Consider the following 8,138-nt stretch of genomic DNA (forward strand, 5'->3'; position numbering starts at 1 on the left):
CAATCTGATATTCTGGATGCATCAGACATTAACTATTCTTCCTGAGTTTGCAGCTACAGAGAGATATAAGTCGTGGACCTTCACAGCATAAACAAAAGTTCACTATCCAGGAGAGAACTTCTCCCAACAGCTCTCTAATACAACACTTTTCTTCAGAAATTAACTTTCCTTTTTGGTCGCGATTACTTTTTCTCGCAGAACATATCATTCTTTAAGAATATATATTTCTTTAAACTTCATTAATGAGGAGTTCAAGTAAGGGCAATGTACAAATTAACAGAAAACTCTAGAATAATATCCTATTTTCACAGACAAAAATTACTCATTTCTACCAACTCTATTGGATATGTAGTAAAATGATTTTCTAAAAGAATAAATTAGTTAGATGCTCTATATAATGGAGAGCTCGGCAAGATAAACTGCAGTCATACTGAATACTGCTAAAATTAATTGAATTTGTGCTAAGAAATAAACAGACTGGATAAAATGTGGTACACAATAAAATCACCATTTCATATTAGCACAAACACAATTTCAATGCGTATTTGCTTTGGATGCTGAAGAGTCACCATTACCGGAGTTGTGAAATGACCAGATTTGATCTACATCCTCAAGATTTATTTCCAAACTGTCCACTTCCCTGTATATGTTGTTCCAAACTATATAATTCTCATGTTGCTTAGGTGTATACATAACATCGGACTTATCCAGAACCCATGTGACATTTGGAAATTGTAACCTAGAGACATTACCAGATCTATCACCATTAGAGGATTTTGCTGTTGACGTTCATGAATAAGGTACTGTTTTACAGCTAAATTTCACAAGGACAGACCATGTGTTATCAATAAGGGAATGACAAGGTATAAAGATAGGCTAAAACAAAATCAAGTTAACGACTTTCTTGACCACGTGATATGTTAAAACTGCACGTACCTAAAATAAAGGAACGAAATTTGAAATATTTCTATATTTAAATAGGGCAAGCAATGCATGATATTTCTGCCTACCACAAATAATGTCATATTAGAAGACATGACTGTACCAACATATACACATTCCTGTCTCAACATTACATTTTAACCAAAGTATACTTCTTACACGTAAAATTACAATTCAACAGCAAACTTGATAACCATAGAAACCAATGCCAATCCATAGCTGTCTCATTATCCATACTCTACAGGATATTCCTGACATTCAGGTACCACTTAAAGAATTGGAGCCATTTTGATAGTATCGTAAAAATAAAAGTAATCATGGATAGAAATAACAGAAATGAGTCTTTCTACCAAGTCACGTTTCAAGTTGTCATTTGTAAAATGTACGCTTACACATACAATACAATGTACCAGTAAATCCACGGATGACAGCAGTATAACTTTTGCCATATCAACTTAGCAATATGTCAACAGCCATCTACGTCATGTAAAATCTAAAATATAAGAAGGTAACATACATTTTTTTCTGAAATATGCAGTCCATATCAATCTATCATACTATGTTACACCCCAACCCCCTTATTACATTTCATGAAGACTGCCTGTTGTATGGGGTCTTATATTACAACCTATTCTGTCCTATTTAGCAAGTATTGCATCAGCTTCTCAGAAGTGCTTCTAGAACTTACTAAGCAGACTGATTATCCTAAGACACCAGACCAATCTCCTACTATAAGGCATTTTTAGGTAGCTCAGGCAATACGAGTAGCAACACTCTTTCAGGTGATGATACATCAATCAACTAAATGTTATCAGAGATTATCTTATAACTCTCTAGGTAGGGATGGCACGGCGCCCGTATTAAAGCAATATAAAAGTCAACTGGATTTTCTTCTCTATAGGTAATCAGAAGTTAGATATGAAGAGCTTCCTGGCAGAGTCACTTTATCTCTGGTGTATATGTCATTTTTCAGCTCTCTAGAGTGTCCCAAAGTCGAAAACCGGTCGTCATCATCTATCTTCAACAGGCCTAGCACCTACCTAGTTCTAGCAGTAAATATAATTTTACCATCATTTGGTAGAGCAAAAGCGCCTTCATTATCTTTGATGATCTATTTTATTATTATTCTGTGCAAGGGTTATAAAGCTTTATAATACAATCTTTTATCTAGTAACCCACGTACACTATCTTACAAAAAAAGTAAAAACACATATGAGGAAAAAATTGTCACTAAATAAAAAGCTTTTGTGGGGTTGGCTACTGAACTTGAGAAAAGAAACCAAACAAAATAAGGATAAAACTAGACATATCAGTTTATCTGGTTAATGATCACATAGCAGACTAAGCCGTCTCGGCTTTATATTGATAATAAAATCCCTACATTACTAGCTTCCTCACTGGCAAAACATATAGAACCAGAATTTCCAATGATAAACGTTACTCTATTGTAAAAGTCAACTAAAGGAAATATATAATGATGAAAGATGAGATTCAGTTCGAACACCAAGCTTTCGATAGACAAAGTGGGGAAGCCAGAAACGTTGGGATTGTATTCTCCATGTTAAGTCGAGACGGTTTAGTCTGCTATGTGATCATTAGCCGGATTAAGCGATATGTCCACTTCTACACTTATTTTGTTTGGTTCTTTGGAAGCCAGAAACGTTGGGATTGTATTCTCCATGTTAAGTCGAGACGGTTTAGTCTGCTATGTGATCATTAGCCGGATTAAGCGATATGTCCACTTCCATACTTATTTTGTTTGGTTCTTTTTCTCAAGTTCAGTAGCCAACCCTACATAGCTTTTTTATTTAGCGATAATTATGTTCCTAATACTTGCGAAATAGAACAGCCAAAACATGATGCCTTAAAGACATCTTACAATGATACATCACTCAATACCTCACAGAGTAAGGTTCCAGTTCCTCTCACTAATTGTTTTTGGTTTTATCTAAATAAACTGACAATTTCTGGTCAAGCAATTAATCCCAACCATAATAATTAGGAAGTCTATGGCAGTATCTCAGCTAATCGGCAGGACATGCATACTCTTCATCTATTGGTTTTCCTGATCTAACTGTTCTTGAACTGTCAAGTATTTTTTTTGTCTGTATCTTCAACTTAGCCAAGACTTCGTGATACAATTATCTTAACAGAGTCAATTTATTATGTCACACCTTTTGCATTCTCACAGTAAAATACTTAATAGAATTACGTGAAATGTGGTACAATCTTCTTTAATTGTATTAAGTTTCTGCATAAAGAAAAATCGCAAATTTGCTTTAGTTCTTGTATCATAATTTGGTGGTAAAGTTTTAAAATCCTCTTGAAAGAGTTTGAAAAACAAACAGTAAAATGCTTCTTTTCATCTTAGACTTCCTATTTTCATTTTCCATTTTGTATATCTCTTAAGTTTTAACTTGATTAATATTCATTAAAATACATACTTTACTATACAGACATAAATAATCGCCCCCCCCCCCCAGTGGCACAGCGGAATATCTTCGGACATACAACGCTAGAGACCGCGTAGCTCTGTGCTTAGCTATAATACAAACAAACAAAAACACACAGAACTAGTCCAATTCCCACTAGGAATTATACAAATATTGTAAGAATTCCAAATATGTTGGCATCAACTATTTACTCCAAACAGTCCTCCAAATCTCCTTAAAATAAAATAAAAATGATGTAAGAAATATTTTGTATATTTCCTCTACTACGAATCAAATAGATTACAATGTTCGAAAGAAGTAGCGCAATGTTAATTTGTGTTATAAGAGCGATGGCCAAATTATACTTTTGAATCATACAACAGTAACCAAAGATTTGGTGGTCAATGCTGCCTTCGATGTAACATATCAGTTAAAAATTAGGATAGTTATTTAGTTAGCCTTCATGTACTTTGCGAGAAATTCGACAAAACAAGCATGCAAGTAATTTTAAAAGATGACCACATTTTTCTTCTGGGAGTAGATTTAATTTATATCAACATTTTTACACGTAACTATCTTCATGCAAGACCGACTAGTAACCTTTTTGTTTTAAAGTTTCTTTGGTTAGTATCTGCAGGATATGGTCTGAAATTTCCACGAGCTTCTGCCTTTTTCTTGATTTCAAGATGACATTTCAGGCTCCGTGCTAAGTCCATAAAGGATAAAGAAATTAGTAAGATCCCAATACATTATTTCGAAATCAACGAGAATGAAGCATTTGTCCGCCCTGAAGTTGAACTTATTTTCAATGTCTGAATCAAGTTCTATATTAGAATGTTAATTAAATTTATATAAGTTGATTTATTTAAACTTATACAAGTTGATTTAATTAAACTTATATAAGTTGATTTAATTAAACTTCCTTACAAATCATACGGATCACTAATTTTAAGTATGGAAAAATGAAGCCATACTGACTGGTTGTTATTCGAAATGATTCAAAATTACATTGAGTCTACTTAGTTTTATTAATTAAAGACAATTAGAATTTTGTCAATAATTAATCATAAAAGGGTTCTTTGAAATGCGCGCAACAAACTTCCAAAGTATTAATTCGTGTTAATCCAGCTATGATCTGTCTCTACAATTATACGAGAAGCTAAACAATTTCTGTCATTTTTGTTTTAAAGTTTGAAAAGGCTCACCACTCTGAACAAACATTATTGAGATGCCGCATTCTGCTAAAAAATGTAAAAAATACATATTCGGATAAGTGTGTGTGGAATTTATTATCAGAAGTTGAAAGAACTTTGTATTCTTTGTAATGTTGTGTTTGTGTTTTTTGGCTTTTTTTCATTGTGAATGTGAAAAGTTGAGAGAATTTAAAATTCCTCTCCTTAGTTCGTCTTTGATTGCCTATACATATATGTCCTAACTACACAGTTGTTGGTAATTGTTACTATTTTGGGCAAGCACGGATAATATTATCACAGGTCTAACTTCTCTTTTCAATTTATGCTTAGGTTGTATCAGTTCTGTAACTTGGTCTTTGCACACATTTCTAGGGTACTTACCGAAATGCCCCCCAGTGGCACAGCGGTATGTCTGCGGACTTACAACATTAGAATTCGGGTTTCGATACCCGTGGTGGGCAGAGCACAGATAGCCCATTGTGTAGCTTTGTGCTTAATTACAAACAAACAAACAAACTTACCGAAATAGTCAGACAGCTATATGAAACTTGTGCATTTTTGGCCAATTATTTATAAGGATGTGATTTTTTTACAAAAATTCCCAATGAAACAGTAGTATTCAAATTAAGTGATTGATGTTTTGTTAATGAACGTTTGTGACCACATATATATCCGATTTGTTGAGCAAAAAAAAATTATACTTTCTCATTTGCTTAAAGAAACATGGTCGAGTCTCATCAGTACGTATTAGGAGTTAATTTAAATACAAGCCTATTATATTACCTTTTATTTGTTTCGTTCACTTTTAACTTCTGCATAACCTCCAATAAGGCAGCGGTATATCTAAAGGCTTATAACGCTAGAGACGGATTGCGATATCCGTGATGGGCACAGCACAGTAGCCCTTTGTGTAGCTTTGTGTTTAACAACAAAACAAGCAGAAGACAAACCTTTAGTTTTAAGTACATTAGGTACCTCTAGTTAATTATCTACTCATCATAGAAACTTAGCACAAAATATAAAAAGTATTAGGTCTTCAAGACATTGATGTCGCGTTTTGGAACACTTCCATTACCCCTCCAAAAAAATACATGACGTATAATAATAAAACGAACCGCCTAAACGTCACGTTAGTGTAGCCTATATAATGTGTAAAGTTTAGTTATGGCACACGATGAAACACACATTCGGAATGTAATGCTGTTTGAATACAATAAGGGCAACAACGCCTCTGTAGAGACAAAGAATATGAAAGAAGTTTATGGAAATGTTTTGAACTTTCGTAAGTGTCAACGATTGTTCAGCAAATTTCGTAAAGGTGACTTTAGACGACATGTTGGAATTGATATTAATGCTCTGAAGATGCTTGTTGAGTTTAACCCAAGGCAACACACTCGTGAAATGACACTGAAAGTGCACGTCTCTCATGAAACAATGCGTAAACATCTAAGGAATATGGGAAAACTTCATAAAGTAGGTGTTTGGGTGCCTCACGAACTTCCCGATAATCATCGTTTCCAACGTGTGAAAGAAGCTTTGTCTCTTTTGGCCCGTAATGCGCGTGAACCATTTTTGGACAGAATTGTCACCCGTGATGAAAAATGGATTCTATATGCGAATATTGAACGCCAAAAACAATGGCTCAGTCCTAGACAAAAACCACTTTCGACCCCAAAATCTGGACTCCATCCACAGAAAATAATGCTTTGCATTTGTAGGGACATCAAAGGAATAATTTATTTCGAATTCCTCAATCCACAGCGAACTGTCCATGCAGAGATCCATAGTCAGCAACCGCAACGTTTAAATCAAGCCCTTCCATCGTCAATCGGAATAGTGTTCTTGACGCAACACAAAATTATGGAGTTGTGTTGGGAAGTTCTCCCCCATCCACCATATTCTCCAGATATGACACCACCAGATTATCATCTTTTTCGTTCGCTGCAACGCCATCTTAAAGGGAAAACGTATGCAAATGTGGAAGGTGTTAAAGAGGCCATCGACATGTGTTTTACTTCAAAGCCAGATGATTTCTTTAATCAGGGCATTAACAACCTGACTGTAAGATGGAAAAGCATCATCGATAAGATTGGATATTATTTCATTTAATAAAATGTTTTGTTTTGATATATAAGTGGTTCGGCTTTTTTTATCTAAAAAAAGGCGACATTAATTTCTTGACGACCTAATATTAATGCTCAGTGTTTTACAGAATTTGCCAACCTATAGGTCAAGTGGGGAGTAGGCAGAATTGCAATGTTAAATGATAGTGTCATTATAAAAGCAATATAAATGTCCAAGCGGAAGCACGGATTTTGTTGCAAGTCTGATGTATCTATTTTATATGGTTAAAACGTTTTAGTAGCTGATCTATCTTTCTTTCTAATTAACTTACTATCTGTCTGTCTGTGTGTCCGTCGTTCAACCTGTCTCTCTTTCTTCCTCCATTCGACTATTTGCCTATCACGAATATATTTTAAACATTTTCCTCACTTTTGAATATATTTTGGTATGTAGTATTTGTCGCAAACGTTTTGATCATTTCTTCCCCAAACAACGCTGGCGGAGGGGATGTAGCGTTTCGACCGTTCGTTTTTGTTTTTTTTTCTGTTTATCCATTTATCTGTTTACTTTGCTAAATTAGGCGTATAAGTCTCTTTCCAAGGTATTCTTTCTTACACAATTATAACAAATTATTACAAAAGTAAGCCACTGTGATCTTGTTGTACTTTGATTAAGTTTTACAATTGAGCAAGTTTCTTACTCATTGTTACTTTTACAGTCATAAGCCTTTTCTTTAAATGTACCTAATTTTGGCTAAACTAGATGGTGTAAGGATTTATTGTATCGTCTTCCAATACTCTCGCATACTTTGTATTTTAACGATTATTTCATCACACTTACACCTATTCACCTGGGAAAACACTTGAAGCTGTATGGTCGTGAAATGAACTCTTGAAATGAATTATTTCACATTTGAAATATTGTCATTACACATTAACATAGCTTTCGTCTCATTTTTATCCTTTAGCATTCATATGTTGAAATATTTCTTTACGAATACTCTAGAGCATCTATACCTGTAACAGAATTAATTAATTAATTGTAATAGTTTATTATTATTGATGTTTCTTGGGAACGCCCCCTCCCCCAGTGGCTCAGCTGTGAGTCTTTTCAAGGCGCGCATGAGTTTTTTAAATATATAAAAAATAGTCAACGAAATATGGCTTTAAAAAATTTAGAATGTCAACCACAATGTGGTGTGTGTGTATATATATATATATTATTATGAATTTGCCATTTATTCTCTATATGTGCAGGTTTCATATAACACGGGGCCTAGAAAACTGTTAAGCTCATTTGATTCTAGTTGTTGTTATTCTCTTAGTTGTTGATATATTTCAAAGTAACGACCTCATATACGTTTGAATGAGAATGACCATGCATGTGGAAGCACTAATCACTTATGCTAAATGCGATATTTCTTGCAAAGTAAGAAACTATAAACGTAATCTGAAAGATAATTTTGACTTTGATTAACCCAAGAAAAATACGACTTTCAGTGTTTGTA

This window comes from Limulus polyphemus, unplaced genomic scaffold (assembly GCF_000517525.1).
Source record: "Limulus polyphemus unplaced genomic scaffold, Limulus_polyphemus-2.1.2 Scaffold3, whole genome shotgun sequence".
NCBI classification, from domain to species: domain Eukaryota; kingdom Metazoa; phylum Arthropoda; class Merostomata; order Xiphosura; family Limulidae; genus Limulus; species Limulus polyphemus.